This window comes from Dromaius novaehollandiae, chromosome 2 (assembly GCF_036370855.1).
Source record: "Dromaius novaehollandiae isolate bDroNov1 chromosome 2, bDroNov1.hap1, whole genome shotgun sequence".
In the NCBI taxonomy this organism is placed as follows: domain Eukaryota; kingdom Metazoa; phylum Chordata; class Aves; order Casuariiformes; family Dromaiidae; genus Dromaius; species Dromaius novaehollandiae.
The window spans coordinates 99,253,238-99,272,099 of record NC_088099.1 but is presented as its reverse complement, the minus strand read 5'-3'; the positions used below and the strand labels follow the sequence as shown (position 1 = coordinate 99,272,099).

Genomic DNA, 18,862 nt, shown 5'->3' with positions numbered 1-18,862 from the left:
ATTTTTGCTTGATCAATGTCTGTGCTTTAAAAAAGAAAAAAATTGTTTAGTGCCATCTCTGCTGAGAAGGATCTTGGGCTGTATGCTCCCAGGCATGCATTGATCTGTACAGCCACTGTGAGAGGGGAGGGTTATTGGGCATAGCTGCAACACCCGTTGTGGCCAGGTGTGGCAGAGTGGACATATCTGTAGATTTGCCTTTTTCTGCATTTTGGGGTGCAAGTTTTGGATGGGGAGCAGGTAAATCTGGAAGACTCTGGTGTAACAGGAGAAAACAGGATCTTCTGCACAGAAGCACTTACAATCTGCCTAACAGTACTGATTGATCAGTGTAAGTAGTATGTGCACAAGAGAAAAAGACCTAGCTAGGACACATAAAAATGAGGTGCAATATATGGCATTGTCACGAAATTTTGAAGGTGGCCTAACCAGCCAAGGGCCAGCTGGCTGCACAGAGGTCCAGTTGCATTCACTCATTGCGTTAAGACCAATAGCATTTATATTGTGTCACTGGTAGGAGGTTATGCACTGAGGCTTTTTTTGCTTTGTTTGCCTGAAGCGCTATGAACTGTGCCTTTGCATAGCAAATGGAGGGGAAGGAATGGGCAGGGGTGTGGGAACACCCTCCTCACCATGGCACTTTGCGGAAGAAATGCTACCCCTGTGTGAGGTCTGGACTCCCTGGTGGCTGCAAAGGATGTCACGGGTGGTAACACATCCTACATATATTCTCTGTTGCTAATGGCCATGGTTTCACCATGCACAGGCATGACCCCTTTGGGGCAATCAAAAGCTAATCTCCTTACCCTTAAGATGTCAACAGTAGGGGTTTTTTTTTCTTTATTTTATCCTTGTGTTCTCCATGGTTGTAGAAAATGTAGGCTTTCTCCTTGCTGCAGCTTGTGTACTCTGGTTCCTGTACGCTCCAGGGCAGGGGGGAATAGATATACTATTTTAGGCTATCTCTCCCTCGCATCAGTAATTTAGAGGAGGTGTAGATTGGTAGCACAGCTCTGTGAATTCTGGAAAAAAAATTGTGCTTGCTGCTTCGTGCTTTCCGTTTTGTTCTGCACTGCTCAGCCAATGCTTTTATGCAGCAGGAGTGGTGGAGTCTGATCAATGAAAACACTGGTTGATCACAGGGAAGTTTGAGTCTACACCTTTCTCACCTTCGAGAGATCTTCCTGATGTGAGGGAGAGGTTTCAGGGGCGCCATTTCCTCTATCTGAATACAGAACTGGGAGGTCTTGAGATAAATGAGCATGGAGTGCTTTGCTTTCCTCATCTCTCCCCTTTTCACATCCAGTGTGAGCACGTTTGGTTTGGAAACCACAGTTGTGAGGTCAAACCAGGAACTGGAAGAGAATGGAGTTTTCTCTCTTCTGCAGGTAACCTGATTTCTGTCCAGCAGTTCAGGATCTGATCCTCCTTTCTGCTCGCACAAAGGAAGCAGACCTTATTTTTGTGCTGTGCTTGTCTCCAGAGGTATGCAGAGGTAAAATACAGTCCTTGGGACATGTCACCCCTCTGCTGTTAGCTCTGCAGGGTATGTCTTTGGTGCGGTGAATATGGAGCTGGTATTGAGCAGGGGGAGTGTTTGACTGTATTTCTCCTCTTCTCCCTTCCCAAGGAATCAGTTAGGCTTGCCATTTTGAACTGTTAAATCTGGAACAATAAACAGCTCCTGCCATGTATTTAATAGCGTAGGGAGCAAGCAGCTTGTCCATGCAGAAAGGCAGGAGGCTGTCAGCAGAAGGATTACTTCAGCCAGGCAGTCTGGAGGCAACGTAATGAATCTGTTTTCTTCCCTGATCTGTGAACCTTCTCAGTCACTGAAGCATTAAAACCTTCAGCCCTCCTGTGTGCTGATTCGGCACTCGCCCATCTTGCTGTGACTGACTGACCCCTTGTGCTTTAGTCCTCACTTAGCCTAAGTGTGTGTGGTTTTGTGCTTAGATTAACCGCTTTGCCTTCCCCAGAAATGTTACTGTAGCTGCAAGAGGTGATGACTGCAGACCTGGGAACTCCATAATTTATGCTCCCCACGCAAACAAATATGCATGCCATTCACACTCCCAGTATATTAATAGTAACGGAGCAACATGTGTTTTCCGCAAGAGCGATGCACCTGTTGAGGTTGTTCAGGGTCACCAGAGCTGCAGTGATGCTTTACTGCTTTCTGCAGGCTCCAGCATTTGTTGATAAGGGAGGGAAGGGCTTTTATTAGGCCACGAGGGACTGGGGGTGGGGAACCATCCAGACGTTTCCAGTCTTCTTGCTCGGTTCTTACTAATCGTGTGAGTACCTAAGAAAGAAGGCAAGTCGAGAAGCTGAGTTTGATACCTGTTCTAGTCAAAATACAGCATACATGATAAGGTAAATTGAAGTCTCCTAGTAAGGGAGTTCAGAATTTGTCCTATTATGTGCATAGCGCTCCCCTGTGATATGTATTAATAAATAAATTTTGTTGGACTGTTCCATGCATCTGCAAGTGTGAAGCCCCTGTTATAGTTGCTCTTTTCCATTTATAGGACCATTTTGTAGGTTTTAATTAAAGCTCTTTCGAGATTGTTCAAAAATGATGAGATCCTGTGTTGCTGGGCATGTGGCTCAAGGACGTGAAGGTTAAAAGAGTGCTTCATGTTAAACGACATGAACCAAACTTTGCCCAATGTTAAGAGGCACTGAAAGCAACCCCAGGTGCATCTAAGCAGTGACTTATCCTCCCTCAGTGGCATTTGGGCATTATAGGGTCCTTTGGGTCATCTGATGCTCTTAGACAGAGATTTCATAGAGCAATCTTTCATGGACCTCCTTTTGCAGAGCGGAGTCTGGAGGATTTTCAGAGTTACTGTGTTTTATCCCCTAGAGAAACTGCTGTGGAGTGACTTTGCAGAAAAGAAGAGAACCAATATCCTATTGGTTTAATCTGAGCACATTATACAAACAGAGGTTGTAAATTGGAAAACCATTTCTATCTGAAACAGGATGACTGTGGAAACCTCATGTGTGCCTAATGGATGCAGTACCTAAAGGGACCAGAACAGTTGTAAGTGGGTGGTGAACAGAGAACAGGATATGCAATCATCTCTCTCACTCCTCTCACAAAAAGTCCTTTCAACAATACAAGGATATTTGGAGCGCTGTCTCTTTGGGATATTGGGTCAGGTAAGACGTGGAGAAACTGGGAGAAAGCTGTTTTATGCTTTCTATCTGCTGCTACATTTAGATTTCTGGAGAATTTTACATGGAAGTAAACGGTGATCCCTTGGCATGGCCATCTGCAGCACCGTGCTCTGCGCAGGTGTGCACAGACTCCCAAGGGACTGTCACTGCCAGCGGAGGGTGGGCAATAGGCGCTGGGGGAAAATTGTCTCCGGCATCTACAAATAGCCTGAGAAGCACAAGCTTTCACTGATCATTAGGGGCTTCTGCTGGAGGTTGAGAGCTTCAGTACCCCTCCGATTGATGAAAATGCTGCCCTTAATAAATAGGCTCTGTGAGAAGTTGTCTCTTGTTCTTTAGCCTTTATACTTTTTTTTTCTTAACTTTACTTCAATGGGAAGGGCAGGATTTGACCTGCAGAAATTCCATTGTTTCTAGGTAATCATCCAGGTCATGCAAAAGATTTTGATGATAGTTCTCCACATATTGAGTTATACAAATTAGAACTTTACTGCTAAATAAAATGGAAACTAGCTGGATAAAAACAAGAGGAAACATTAAGAAAATAGATTAAGAAAATTACATTCTTTGTCGTTTCTATCTTTAACTCGTATTAGTATGACACAAAATGTATCTTTTAAATCCCCAAATTTTCAGCCTAAAGTTACTTAGAAAGAATAAATGTATGTAAAACATACACCTTATATTCCTCATTATAGTCTCCATTGTTGTGATCCCTGCCAGGATATTCTATTCTGGAGTTTTATCAATCTGAGCAACTCTTTTCCTGAGGCTCTGCTGAAAGGCAAAAGGGTGAAAGACTCTTACGTCTACAGAAATCTCAGAAGAAATGCTTTCTAACATGCTGTGGAACATTAATTTGGCTTTAGAAAAGTGTTTTATACTTTGGGGGTTTACTGAACAGCTGCATGAAGGATTTTTTTTTTTAACCATTGGATAGAGCGTGTTCCCCACAAGGTAACCTTATAAAGCATTTTCTCCACTAATAGGATTGCAGGCAAATAGTTTCTTGCATTTATCCTTCTGATTTATCTCTGCTCTTCCCAAGAATTCCTCTTAATTCTTTGGTTCTTCAGGGTGACATAAGGACAGTGTACCAGAAGTGGAAGATGAGAGAAAAGCAATGTTAAAACAAACCAAAACTGGGATGATTTACTAGGACTGCTGAGATAATCCATGTGATCAGGGTCATTTCACAAACATGAGGGGACAAGGTTCAGGAGTAAAATCTGTCCTTAATGAAGCTGAAATACAGCATTGCCCCAAAAGTACTGATACAGATAGAAACTGCAAGACTTTTCTACTAAATGGGTTTTGAATTACATCATCATCAACATTATTATGAGAATATAGAATATCAGCATTTATTTTTCAGCTTCAGGGCTTTAAAATATCTGGCTTCCATATTAAAGTCAATTAAACATTGACATTAAATAATGTGAGAAGGAACTTTTTTTTTCTTAGTAAACAGTGATATTTAATGATTGATGAAACTTAACTCTTTCTGCTAATTTGAATGAAAGCTTTTTTTTTTTTGAGGGCTTATACCAGTGCACATAAAAGCTTGCCAGAACATTAAATATAGTGGTGATGAGGTATTAACTCAAATTCAGTGCTGGTAAATGAAATGATAGCAGCTTCCAGCTGTCTACATCCCATCTCCCTCCTCTCCCTGTTTTGATCAGGATATGTATCTTTTCCTCAGCACCACAGCTTTCAATCTGACACATTAACGTAACCTGCTACCAGTTCCAATTTGCAGCATCCTCTGAAGATCTCAGCATGTTTGTTCTAATCTGTAAAGTGGAAGTAATAAGAAGGGATCTTACTCGACTGGGATGTGATGAGGTTTACTCCATTAAAATTTGCAATAGGTTGCTTGTGATTAAAGATATATATATATGCATATACCCAATGAGCAAATGGAGGGTTAGAAACAGGGTGTAAGACTGATTTGATTCTAACCAGTGAGCCATTCCTTCCAAAGAGAAAGTATTTTAAGTGGTGGGATTAAATTTTAAAAAAGAAATCAACATAAGTGTGTGACCAGATAAATATAAATAGCGAATACCAGCAAATAAAACAAAAACTATCCCCTGGAGCTGTCAAGGTTTTGTAAACATTTTGTTGCTTTCTGCCCTTTGTCAGCTCGGAAAACCCAATCTGGAGTACCACATTGTACAAAGTAGTGCTAAGGAAAGGACGTATTTATTGCATATGGTTTTTTACTTTAAAAAAAAAAGAAGTGTGCTCTTTCCAGAAAGTTTACAATATGCATCAGTCACAACTTTACTTGTTTCCCAGGAAACAGTTCTGTCACTTTCTTGTCACGCTAATGCAGAACACATGTAACTCGGGCTCGAGATCTAATAATGTCTCCTTCCGTGGTAGGAAGAGCACATTGCTTGGTTGCCTTAAGATTAGTGGTATAGGCAGATAACGTGATCTCCTGAAAATATATTCAGTCCTCTTAAAAAGCTGCCTAGGTGAACATACATGCTCTAGGATTTTGCTGCCTTTCTGCCCTTCTGCACTCTGTTGAAACTACACGTGGTGCAGCATGGCGGATTCGCAGTTTCCATTTGCTTCAGTGGGGCTTCTGCCTCCACCACTCCCTCACGGTCCTGCCCGACACAGTGACACAGATTTGGAGTCTCAGTGGCTGATTCAGCAAGGAACTGAAGCACGCCCCTCATGTGAAATCACTGAGTGTTCTCGGTGGGGTGACTTTAAGCAGGCTGATTCCCCAAGGTTTCAAGCAAATATGCGCTCAAATGGTTTGCTAGGTCAGGACCTAGAGAAGCACCAGCCTTGATCCCTACTCGAATGGATTAAAATCACTTGGGCAGCTGTAAAGTGCACAAAGATATCCAGTGACTGGATCTATATTAGAAACATTGTGTTTGGGCCTGGGCAAAGGTCTCTGCTAGGGAAAAAAATCATTACTAGATAAGGAAAAGGTCTCAAAATTAAAATTGAGAATCATTTTGTTTATACTCTAAGGCTGCTATTTACTTTTATAGATTTGTTTATACAAGTTTTGAGGACAACCGCATTTTTATCATATTAATCTACCCAACTCCCAGCAAACTCCCCTAGATAAATTCCTTAGAGTTTTCCTTAGGGCCGTTAAAAAAAAAAAAAAAAAAAAAAGCATAGGGTGGAGAAGTTTAAGAGGTGGTATGGCTGTGCAGAAGTGTGATTGCTTTTCTACCAAAGCTTAAGTAACTCTAAATTATGCGTATACAGGGAACATGTATAACAAATGCTAAGTAACAGAGATATAAGTGTATTTGGAACAGTTTCAAAAGCCACATAAAATTATTGTCCTCTGCATGTGCCATTGACCCCCAGGTTTTCCTCCTCCTTCAGTTGTTTCCATCTCTTTCCGTAATAGTTTGAGGTCTGGTACTCAGTCTCCAAGGTGCCATATCCCATGCAGTCTTCTGCTGGGCACTGGGTGTTTGTCTGTTATTTTATTCCTGGGGCCCACATAGATGGAAGCCCAATCATAATCTGCAGAATTGAATGTGAAATTGATACACTGTCCTGGTGAACCGTGTTAGTGGCCAGACAGTCCGCTCTGCCCTTATGCTGTGCCAAAAAAAGCTTTTGGGGAGGGAAAACTTACCTCTGTATCCTTGGACAGCACCCATTTTCAAAGCAGTACTGACAGCAGTAGGCCTGAGGGCATGGCGCAAAATCCTGAACCTGGCAAAATCCATGGAAGTTTTACCATCTAGTTCTGCTGGAGCCAGGATTTCATCCGTGTTTTTAAATTCCACTAAGTTGCTTAGTGCCGTGGAGGATAAATGATGACTTATATAAGACAGCCATGTAGCCTCAATGGTCTTTCAGGGCATCAGCTCTTGATTGTAAACGGCAACGAATGGAGGAGGAACCTAAGATTGTGTTCTCAGTCCCACTGTTCGCCCGTGTCACACGTTCAGTGGGACAGGACAAAGCAGTCCCTGAAAATGGCAAATGTAAAAGGAAGACTTGAAGCAGCAGTGAATTTCGTGCCGCCACCAAGAATTATGCATGTGCTATCCACTGCACACTCCTCGTCTTCAAGCCTTTCCTTTCACTATCATATGATGGAGTACCTATCACTCATTGCAGTAATGCAATTCAGTGGCCAAGACTAGAAACTGCACGGGTCAGAGAAATTATTTTTTCTGTTGCTTTACAATGTTTATGGCTGCCTAGTTGCATTATTATTGTTGCTTTTATTATTTTGCCTTTCCGTGAGGTGTATCAGGTGTTGCCTGTCGCCAGCAGCCTGGGACACCAGATATGTTATTGTTGGGGGAGTACTAATGAATTGACCTAGAATGTGTTCGCTTTGTTTTGCTAGAGGTGTTGCACCGACATGTGTGCCAGATAATCTTTTCACATAACGCTTCCAGTCTAAATAGATAGAATGAAAAAGGAAGCCATAATCGATACAGCATAAAGTTATAGGAAAAATACGCTAGGTTCATAAACTTTTGGCCCAGTGTCTTGTTCGGTCTTCAGAGAAAGCTCTCTGTGGAATCAGGTAATGATGATTTCTTCAGCAGTTGCCTTCTTCTTAATTTCATTCATTCTTGTATCTGCATTCATTCATTTCTTCTTGTATTTCTTTATATTTTAAAATTTAGTTTTATTATTTCTAATATCTTCTGCAACAAAACTAGGACTAAACAATGCTGAGGATAGTTTATGCTCCTAGCTCATAATTGTACTAAATATTTTATCATGTCTCTGCCATTGCTAAAAATTGAATTCATGACTTCTGCAAAGTCATCCTAGAAAAAAGTGGTAGTCTTCGGTATGTTGTCAAGGACATGTTTAAAATGTAACCTACCTTGAGATCATTGTGATCTGGTAAGAAAGAGAGATCCAAATGCACCTTCTAAGTAAAACATAAATAGAATAAACAGGAAAGGATGGAACTGACTTAATCTGATTATATTATTTGTGTGCTAATACTCTCATAACTCATGAGAGATAAAGGGAGGTGTAGACATGAATAAATTATGAATGGCCGCCCATGGGGAGAGGACTTCAGTAAAGCATGGAGGCCTAGAACAAGGCCAGGGTAAGTTAATTTGGGGGGACCAGGCTTTAATCATGGCTACTTGGGAAGAAGGCTCATCACTGGGAGAGAACAGGGAGGCTCCTGTAGCCGTGCACACAGCCAGGCTTAGTGAAGGCTTAAATAGCTTTTATTATGACAAAATAACTGACATTTTATCCTGAGCGGCTGTTTTGAAACAGTGTTGTGGTGGATGCGTTCAGCCTATTAAAATGGCCAGGTGTGTGGAAGGAAAATAAATTGCATAAATTACGTGAGGAAGTATACAGTGGGAACCGTGTTACGTCAGTGAACAGTTAGTATGGTTGTGACCGTCGTGGTTTAGCTTCCCAATTCCTAGTGGCTGGGCAGTGTGGCTGTAGCCAAGGACTCCTGTCCAGCATGTCTGAGAGTCCAGCTGTTTGTCTTTCTCTCTGGTCTCCAAAGGCAGATGCTGCGGTGCTTACCTATCCCCCTGAGACCTGATGGGAGGGCCCAAGGCTGGCAAAGTAGTGCAGAAAGTAGCAGATGAACAGGATGAAGGTGGGACCCGAAGGGTGCTGACTGTCGGTATCTCTAAGAAACACAATTGTTCCCAAACAGGGTAAGGAGCTAGATTAACATCTGAAAGCCAGGCTTAGGTCACTCACGGCTCAGGCCTTGGACAGGAAGAACCTCTCCAGCTGGAGATCGTAGTATTTGGCTGCATTTAAATATCTGTGACGTTAAAAGCAGTCCTGGAAAGCACTGAGGTAACATTTGGTCAAAGGGAGACGACGAAAATTGAACAGGCTCTGGTGAGACTGGCTGGACCTGTCGTAGCTTGCTGATGTATGGCTGTGGTCTGAGTGTCCATACTGTGAGGTCCCGGTGACAAATGCTGGCTGTGCTCTTATCAGCATCCAGCGCTTGTACACGAAGGAAGTGAAAAGAAATGATTCAGTTTGCATCTGGGCCTTATAACCAGTGTGTATAGCTGTGTGATCTGGTTTCCTCCCGTTCCCTGCATCTCTCCTGCTCCGGCTGCAGGGGTAAACCCCTGGGTTTTGGGAGCATTTCTGGGGAGAAGCTTGGTCTTCATTTTGTCCTGCAAAACATTTAGTTCAACATGGAAAATGGAACATGTTTGAGGAAAACCAAACTGCCCCCTCCCAGTCCTCTTTAGAAATCTGGATGTCTCTGTCTCTGTGTCTGGCTGGAGGGAAGATGTGCGATGAGTGGGGCAAGGACAGAGCAACTGGGCACCAGCAGCAGACCCGACCTGCCCTCAGCACTGCTCGTGGTGGGTCCGGTATCTGGTGACATATTGGCCTTATTTCTGAAGGCCAGAAGGCAGTCTGGGATCAGGAGGACGCTGCGAAAGAGAGTGCTCCAGTTTTACAGTATATAAAATGTGGGGCTGTGAACAAAGACCGTCAACTCCATATCACCAGCTGGTTCTCTCAGCAGTTTTTGCAGGAAGTGTGAAGAGAACACATTTTATCAGAGATATTTATCATTACCCTGTACTACTTAAATACAGCCTGTGTAGCAGGTTAGAGCTTGTTAGGCTTTTATCTTCTCAAGTTGGAGGATGATGTATTAATCCACAAGTGTTGCAGCCCCAAGAGAATTACAAAAAGTCATCCCCAGCGAGTAAAGATAAATGACATTTGAAATTAACCCATTACATAGTCTTTTCCAATAAAGTGCTTACTAAAATATTAAATGGTAAATGAAGATGCTTCAGGTCTCGTTTGAAATTCAGAAAGACACTTATTTGTAATTCCAGTACTGTGTTGCTTCTTTTTTCTCAAAGATTTCATTTCTCCTGAAAGGTTTGGGACTGACGGCCCCAGAGGACGAAGTCTCTATTAATCCACTGAACGGGCACAGTGACTACAAGGCAAACTGCTCTATCCTGTTAATGCACTGCAGCTGTTGCCTGAGAAAGGGGCAGTCCCAAAGGATGTGCTGTTAGCCTAGGCGCTGCAGCATCCAACCAAAAAAAAAAAAAATTTGCTCAGCTCTGTATCGGCACCCAAGCTAGTAGTTCCTGGTGGTCTCTTGTTTTGTCCCTCCACACCAGCATAAAGGGATTGCACACAGGTAAAAACTTCCCTGGTATTCCAAGGCAATTCAGCCTGGTTTTCAACTAGTGTGAGGTGTACCTCTGCCAGTTTTGAACAGCCAGTTGGTGAGGTTTTCATGGAGGAGATATGCCTGCATAAATATCCTTGTCCAAGGCTAGTATCTGCATGCATGGTAACAAAAAGCAAGAGAGAAAGAGTTTGCAAGAATTCCCCCCTCCAGCACACCCCATTGCAGCAGTGGGGATTTTTATTCTGCAGACATGGAACGGGAACGAGCCTGACAACATCAGCTCACTTCAAAGAAGCTACCCGGCAGTAATGACTTGTACTTCCAACCTGAGCTGGCTGCAAACCAATGACCCAGAGGGCAGATCCTCTCTATCCCATTATCTATCCTTTAAGTCATCAAGGCCAATTTCCCATTTTCTTTTAGTGCTAGCAGCTTGATGATAGCAGAGAATTATTACAGCTATATAATATTAAATATGATGGTAATTAGATAATCTCCTGTAACTGCCAGATTGTGATTCTTAAAGACTATTGTTTATCATTGCCTTTTTCTTTTCTGGATGCTAGAGGACAGACCTCATCTTCTGTTTTGCAAGTGCTGCCACTGTATGAACATACCGTATGCTTGTGGAAAAAAATTCTCGGTTTCTGCTGGGTGATTGCTTTCCACCCATCCCAGTTGTCAATTTACTGCAAGGCTCTGCCAGTCAAGTTCTCACATCCGTTACCCTCATGTGGAGGGTATTTGGAAGAGAGTATTTTGCTTGTAGAGACTGGATGTTGCACAGTACCACTTGGGGTGGTTGAGCTTCTGGTGAGAGAGAGTGAGAGACTGCTCTATGGGGAGGGCATAGGCTTGATTTTGAGACTGACTCAGGATGTTCTTTCAAATAAATGTGGAAACAACTAATATAATCACATATCTAGATAACTTTGGGACTTGAGACTCTTGGATGTGTTAGAGTTGGTGTGGAAGCAAAATTAGGCCCATGCTTACTGAAATCCTTGGCCTATAATTATACAAGGGAAGTTTCTAAAAACCTGATTTGCTTTACAGCTGTTTTCATAGGCACATTACTTGTATGTTAATGCTTTGATTTGGCGTATCAGCAATTTCTGGTATAAGGCTTGATCTTGTTCCCTTTGCAATAAACAGCATAACTATTTGCATGTGGTAAAGGAGCAGGACTTTAGGTTGTAGCTATTGAGAAGCATTTTATTAGTTTTATTGTCTGACCAGAATCACCCTGGCTGTGTTAACTCCTGTGTATCCAGTGTCTTCTAGACCACATTTTGCTGGTATGAAATGAATAAAAGGGGAGGTTGCCTTACATCAGCTATTCTCTATAGAGATTATACTTAAACACCATTAAATCCCAAACAAATGGCAATTCACATGCATATTTAACAGTGTTTAGTCACTGTTTGAGATTAGCAGTTTGAGAAATGCCACTTTTTTCTGGAAATGTTGTCCTCACCTTGCCTGTAAAGTGTGGGTTCTCTGCAGTGAACATGAACCATACAACCCGCCTTGCACACGTGCAAGAAAGCACTCAGGAAGGCTCTTTTCACCGCTGGTTTATGTGGTTAAAATGGGAGTAATGCAAAAAAAAAAAAAAAAAAAATCAACGTCAAGAACACGTTGCAGATATGAAGTAATACCCATGTGTGGATGCCTGCCAGCCTGCTCAGCCTGTTCTCCGTCAGTTGGGAGGGAGGGGGGTCAATGGACAGGAAAAAGCAAAACTTTTTAATATACAATGGCACAATAAACATTTCATAGCAATAGTATACATTTTAAAGTCTCTACAAGTGCATTTCTGCTCCTCTGGGCATCAGAGATGTTGTCTATAGTATTTTTTGCCTTTTAGTAATTTTTTCCTGGAGTCTGAAATGAGTGCACAGTTTCAGTTCTGACTTAGTCCTCTGCTGTTAGTGATAGTGGTACTTTAACTGATACTAAAGCAAGGACAGAAACTAACCTTTATGTCCAGGCAAGAATGACAGGAAAGCTCAGAGGAAGACAGTAGAGAAGAAAAATGCTGAAACGGTAGTTCAGAACAGAACAGAGTGTGGGGGGAAATAATTTTAGAAGAGAACTGTAGAAACGGTACTTGACCACAGACTGAAAATTAGGAAAGCTGCCATTTCTTATCAGACTGGCCAGATTGTGAGTCTTCGCTGCCGAGGGACAGTTTTCCTCTAGTCTGATCCTGTGTCTTTCAATTAACGAAGGTTGTCATCCACATCTTTGAGATGTTGATGCAAGTGGGAGCTGCTCACTGTTGATCTCCTCGGCGCTTTGCATGCAGAACGCAGCAGCTGCTGCCGGTGCTCCCGAGGCTGATTTGTCTGCAGCTTTCACGGGAAACGTTTCCATCGACAGCATGAACTGGGCGAGGAGGCAGCTAGTCTAATTGGAGCATTAAGTTTATACAGTAGGTGGTATGCCTGTGTTTTCTATTGGTTTTCTGTCAGCTCTTCTTAGCTTACGTGTGACATATGCTGGGCTTTGATGGATGTATTTGTGTGTAGTGCAGCTACTTCAAGGAAGCGTGAGGTGCTCGGTGCAGACGTGCCGCGGCCTTCGGTGCTCTCCGAGGCTTTGCTCCCCTTGCGCTCTGCTGTGTTGCTTGCCTTGTCTAGTGGCTGCCTTGGGCTTTAGCAGGGGTCCCAGGCAGGATATCTGACCTGGGTCACATACTCGAGTCACGATGTGTGTGACCCCACATTCGTAGCTGCTCATGAGAACGGGTTTAGACTGATGGTGTGCTGACTGGCAGCGAGGAGTGTAGCTGGTTTTCACCTGTTAAAACCTGCCATTTTTGAGAGTCTATGACATTTGCAGTAAGCAGGTGTAACCAGAGCATATTCCCATCCTTGCCACCAGTCCGCAACTGCAGTGAAATTGTGTTGGGGCTGGTCTTGACTACAGAGGTGTTGCTGATAAAGCTGTGGCAGCAAAGTCCCTGTGAGCAGTCCAGTTGGGACTGCCAGAAGAGCTTCTCATTAGCCCACTTCTCCAAACAGCCGACCAGCCAAGGTAGCCTAACCCACCTGCCAAGAAGTTCGGCGGTGCCTCTTCTGGTAGCCCCGGCTCCAACTTCCAGCAGCAGCAGTCAGGCAACATGCATGTAGGAGCTGCGTCTTCTCTCTCCCTCCTTCCCCACCTCATGCGATGGACCAGCAGGGGGGAGTCTGCTGAGATGCTGCAGCTCCTTCAACATCGGTCCATCAGACAGTCCAGCAGCATCTTTCCCTCTGCTTCTCCTTTCGCCTCTCATTAAACCAGTGCAGTAGCTGTTGCCTCTGAACCTGACTGGACATAGGAGGAGAGAGCGTGCTGTTTTGATGACCATCCAAACCAGAAGGAATCATCTTGCAAGCTGAATGTGACCCATGGGCATTGAGTTGGATGGTGCCATCACAGAAGAAGGACTCTTTTTTTCCAGTGCAGCTTGTGGTTTTTGCTAGCCAAGAGCAAGGATTTGAGTTTTCGTATACGTGGCTAATCAACATGGCAGTGTTTCAAAATGCTTGGGTAGGTCTTGCCCCAGCTAGGAAAAAATTAAATCTAATTAGAAATCAGAACTAGGAGGAAATGATATTTCTGCCCATGAGGATTTTGAAGATCTCAAAAAATGTCTCATGCTGTAATGGGAGGAAAAAATGAAAAAATGAGATAAACTGAAAATCAGATAAAATCAATAGGTAAACATGTTTTATACCTATAAAAAACATAAAACAAATCTTAAGCTATATATCCTCGCTATAGGATATTTTAATTCTAAAAAGCAAATTTCTCTTGCAATTACAACATTTTAAATTATAACTTCATTAGAAGTTTGGGACCCATAAAATTGATTTTTTTTAATATTACTGAAAAATTTTTAAAAATCAAAACAAAATGCCAACATTTTTCCACAATTGTAAATGTGTTCAAAGAGTTTTCCCTCCAGCAGATTCAGGTTTGACAGTAAGCATTTTCTGATGAAAATTTTATTTGAAAATTTCCTGCCACTTCCATTAGAAACCACTTGTTCTTACTTAATTTTGGCCCAAGGGCAACAGTGACGCTGTATGCTTATTTCAGTTTTAGTTTCACTAGCCCTAAAGCAGGGCGCTGTCAGGGCTTTTCCTCCTCAGTAGTTATGACCAGTGACGTTGTTTTAGCCACCCTGGGTGTATGATCTAGTGGTTATGCCATATTTTTCTAATGTGTCCATTATACCAAGGAGATTATGTATAATCTACTGCAGTAGTTATTTCACAGTTCTAGGAAAACATACCCTTCATATGTAAACGAAAAAAGCAGAATGAAAAAAGAAGGAACAACATTATTTTTCCTATTCACCATGAGAAGTCTACAAGTCAAAAACCACATATGAAAAAGAAACCAAACCAAACCAGATTAACAGATGTAAAATCATTATGCATTTGGGCAACAGAAAAAAAGATCAGAGTAGGCAGACAGGGTGGTAAACAAATCAGATGCCAAAGAGTCACTCCATCCTAAACGAGTATAAGTAACATCAGAAAAAAATCCTTTTTCCATTTCATCTCAGGAGTGGCAATGGCCCGTAATGGCCTGCTATGCCACGTGCGTCCTGTTTGGAGCCGCTGCCATGGCGGGAGAAGGGCATTTTTGCAGGGGAATGCCCAGGGCGCTTTCCTATCCCAAGAAATTCTCTCCTGTGGGTTCAACTTTGCAAGGGGAGGATCTGAGCCTATTTTAGTTATTTTCTTCTCTGGGAGAGCAGCACTTAAATGCTGGTTTGAAGAGAAATTCACAAAGATTTTGAGCTTGCAGACCCCCAGCTGAATCTCTTTGCCATCCCCTAAATTAGTCAGAGTGCTTCTGAAAGGCCCTCGGCTGGCGTGACAGCACGGCAAACTGCACCACTGTCATTAGTGAGGTAGCACTGCTTAGCAAGCAAGTTTTCGCGACGGGTCTTCCTCAGCCCCAGCGTGGAGGGCAGCGCTTCAGAGCCCTGCGCGGAGTAGCCAGTGAAACGCATTGGCAAGCTGCAAGCAGATGTGTCTGCCGCTGCAGAAGGGCCCAGGCGGGATGCCCAGGGACGTGCTTTGTCAGTGCGAGATGCACGGTCACAAACCGGTTTCGCTGGCAGGAGTCCAGGGTGGCTGTAGTAGGAGTACCAATGAAACCTAAAACTGCACCGTCAGGTATTTATATGTGAAAGGAGCTCCACAGAGAATCCTTTCCGATGGATAGTGATCTAATGAATTTAAAAGGTCAACATTGCAGTCTACTAGTGTTAAGAATAAAACTCTGGAAAGGTGAATTTCTAGGTTTAGGAAGTTATGAAGTCCCCCTTTCTAGCTGAACCTTTAGATAATATATTTTAAATGGACCCCTACTTTCCGATTGACTCTTCCCTGCTTTACAGTTCAGACCCAGTGGACACAGCTAAAGCTGTAGGCTTCGAGGAAGAAGGGGTCAACATTCTTTCTAGATTGTGTTTATGTCCACAAGCAGCTGCTTGAATATTCTGGAAGAGTGAGGAATGTTTAGATAAGTGCACAGAGAACAGCGAAAGTGGGTGGAAATGGAGTAAGAAATACTGCTGAACACATGGAACCACAGTTCACCCCTTTCTTATGGCATCCTTCGTATTTATACTGCCAGTGCAGGGTGGATGGGTGGATGGATGGATGGATGAATGGAGGTACAATAAATGGTACATACAATTTGAATTTTTCAGCGTGTGCTTAAGACTTGACTCTATTTCTCCAGCAAAAAGATGAGGTTTTTTTCTCTGTTTCAGAGATTAGGTAAATCCCATGAGTGATGACAACAGGCAGAACTGGGACTTGCAAAGATACAGAAGGGAAAATATGTTTGACACTTGTGAGAAGTGAACTCTGAGCTGGCAGTGTGGTTAGACACGCAAGCCTCATTTCAGAAGGCTGAAATATTGCCTTCTCATTCTTCTACCTTTAATCATGAAACCTCGCATTCTTCTAATGATTTTTTCAGAGGGAGAAGTGAAATGATTCATGTAAAGAACCAGAATTGTTCAAACCACATCCCTTTTATTTATCTAGACCAAGCTAGAACCTCTGCTGAAGTTCAGATCATTTGGGATAAAATATTTGCAATGTTCATATGATGATTATCTTCTCTTACTCCCTTATGTTCCTGTCCTTTTTCCAGTGACCCACTTTATATGTAGCTACTTAAAATGTCAGAAATCACACCTCAACTGGTAGTTCCCATGTGTACGGAGGAGAAAATCAGAGAACGGCATTTCAGAGTTTATTTATTGTATTGATGCAATAATTAAACAAAAGGAAGTTACTGCCGTGAAGAATGTTTGAATAACTGGTTGAGCAGAAGAGAAGAAACTAAGATTAGTAGGATGGGCAGAGGAGGAAGGAGTCACGTTGCCTCTTGGATGAAATAGTCATCAGGGACCCAAGAGCAAGAAGGTGAAGTGAAAAAAAACAGAAGGAATCTCCAAGCTTTGCACCCCTTTTATTTAGAGCTAGAGAAGGGGACAAAGGTAAGGAAAGACACCTACTGTTAATGTTGTTGGAGGGTTTTAAAGGCCCTTAGCTCAAGGTTGGAATTCCGGTGAAGGTGGCTTACTTGAGCTGCAGAATACTTGAGACTTTATGTCCTACATGGTTTGGAGTGCAGAAGCCCAAGGACTAAGGGAAAGAAGTATGTCGGCTTCATACACCTTTTCGTCTTTCTCTTTTTTAATTCAGTTACTCCAATAAAGGTAACTTGCATAGTTTTTTTTTTCTAATTGGTAGTTCCTATGTGCTGTCATGCAGCAGTCAAAAAATTCCACTTTTCAGCCACAGTTCACTACACATTCATGAGTGAGCTGTAATGCATAAAATTCACATTGAACCCTTTTATGTGTCAACAGCTGGTTACCTAGAAGTGGTGTGTGTGCTTACCTACCAGATACTTAGGTGCTCTTCAGTACATCCACCTATAGAGAAGTTCAAAAAAGGATCCAGGAGCTAACCGTGGGCTTTTGTGGTATGGGCTGCAGACTGTGGTTGGTGGAAAAGTCAGGCTCAGAGTAATGGGTGCTGGTTTTGAGTCCTTCAACTTATGGGCTTTTGCTAAGTGTGTCTGAACTACAGACCTTTAGCTAAATGTTGGCCTTAGATTAATACCACTTTTAGGAATCTTTACCAGTGTGTCTGGTTTTCTGTTTGTATTGTGGTTTGTGGCAGTGGCCTTAGAAGGTCTGGGTTTTTTTGTCTAGAGAGAAGTAGGAATTGGGGGTTTCTTAGAGAAGAAACAATTGAAGTTCTTACTGGGAAGATTTGTAGTCTCCATGATAACAGAAAATGGAGGGTTGCGAGGTCTGATTTGCATCGCTGGAGGAAGGTAGGGAGTATGGATATTCTTGGGGAATGTCATCAAGGTCTGTGGCTGAGGATTTGCACCAAAGCATGTAGTTTTCATTATATAGCCTGAAATAGTATTCTGTAGTAGTCACAGTACTCTGGCTTTCCATATTACTTTTATGGACTTGCTCAGAGTAACCGGCTATCCTGTATTTTTTGCACAGAGGAAAATGAGATAAGGAGGAGAGATGCTGCCTGCTTTCACACAGCTGTTCAGCTTTGGTTATGGGAAAGGTAATACCTCTCTTCTTTCCTTAATGCCCAGCCTGGCTTGCTACACGAAGCTATTCACAGTAAGTCAGATCTGACTGTCAAGGCCTCCTTTTTGGTATTGTCATAAAGCAGTTTTCTTGTGCAACAAAAGTCATTCTGATGACAGCAAGAGGGAAGAAATAATGTTCTTTGCAAACTTGCATGTAAAGACTAAGAAAAACAAGTGCAAGAGCTGTGCAAGGGAAGGGATTCTTGTTTGATGCTTGAGTGTTACAGGCCTGTAGGAAGTCTTGTATGTTTACAGATACAGGGGTCAAACAGAGATTTTCATTACCAAATGCTTTTAACATTGCTTGTGTGATACTTTTCCTCTTTTTTTGTTTCTTTTCTGCTGTGTTCCTTTCTGTCTGGATTTAGCTGTACAACGTATGTGGTATGTGCAAAAGAAAGGATAGGAACTGTGCAGCAAAATGAGTTAATATACTGATCCTGCCGCAATTTCTTTTTTTTCGCCTAAATAATCAAATTAATTAATTAGTCCATTGCTCTGGGGAAGCACTTTGCTCTGCTGCTTGCTGGCTACACTGAGTTATAGGACTGCTCTCAATCCCACAGTCTTCAGGGACTGCATCTGTTCCCACTGCTGCTCCTGAGCCCTCCGTACTTTTTCAGGAGGTTGTGGCAAAAGTACGTGTATGCACAGGCTCTGTGCAGAACGAATGCCCCTATCAGAGAGTGACACATGTTAGGTTGCCCTTTTTTGTTTTAGCCCCAGTGGCTGATGTGAGCATGCTCTTTTGCATGCATGGCACTGGCTATTTGCCAGGTTTAGTGTAATTTTTTTTGAATGAATGAATGAATGAATGAATGAATACCTGATTAAGTTAATGAAGCTGAGCCAATGATGGGAGGGAGCGACTTGGCTGCTGAC

At 42.7% G+C, this 18,862-nt stretch overlaps 1 protein-coding gene across 21 annotated transcripts in view; it reads left to right on the top strand.

The window, feature by feature from the left end:
- The window catches only part of ATXN1 (ataxin 1), a 350,922-nt gene that overhangs the window by 273,881 nt on the left and 58,179 nt on the right, over positions 1-18,862 (top strand). The window contains exon 1 of one of the 21 annotated variants that reach the window (XM_064507013.1): positions 17,934-17,952. The exons of the other annotated variants lie outside the window; for them this stretch is intronic. The gene's annotated coding sequence lies outside the window, so the exon portion shown is untranslated. Of the gene's footprint in view, positions 1-17,933; positions 17,953-18,862 lie in introns of those variants that run through there. 21 annotated transcript variants of the gene reach the window in all.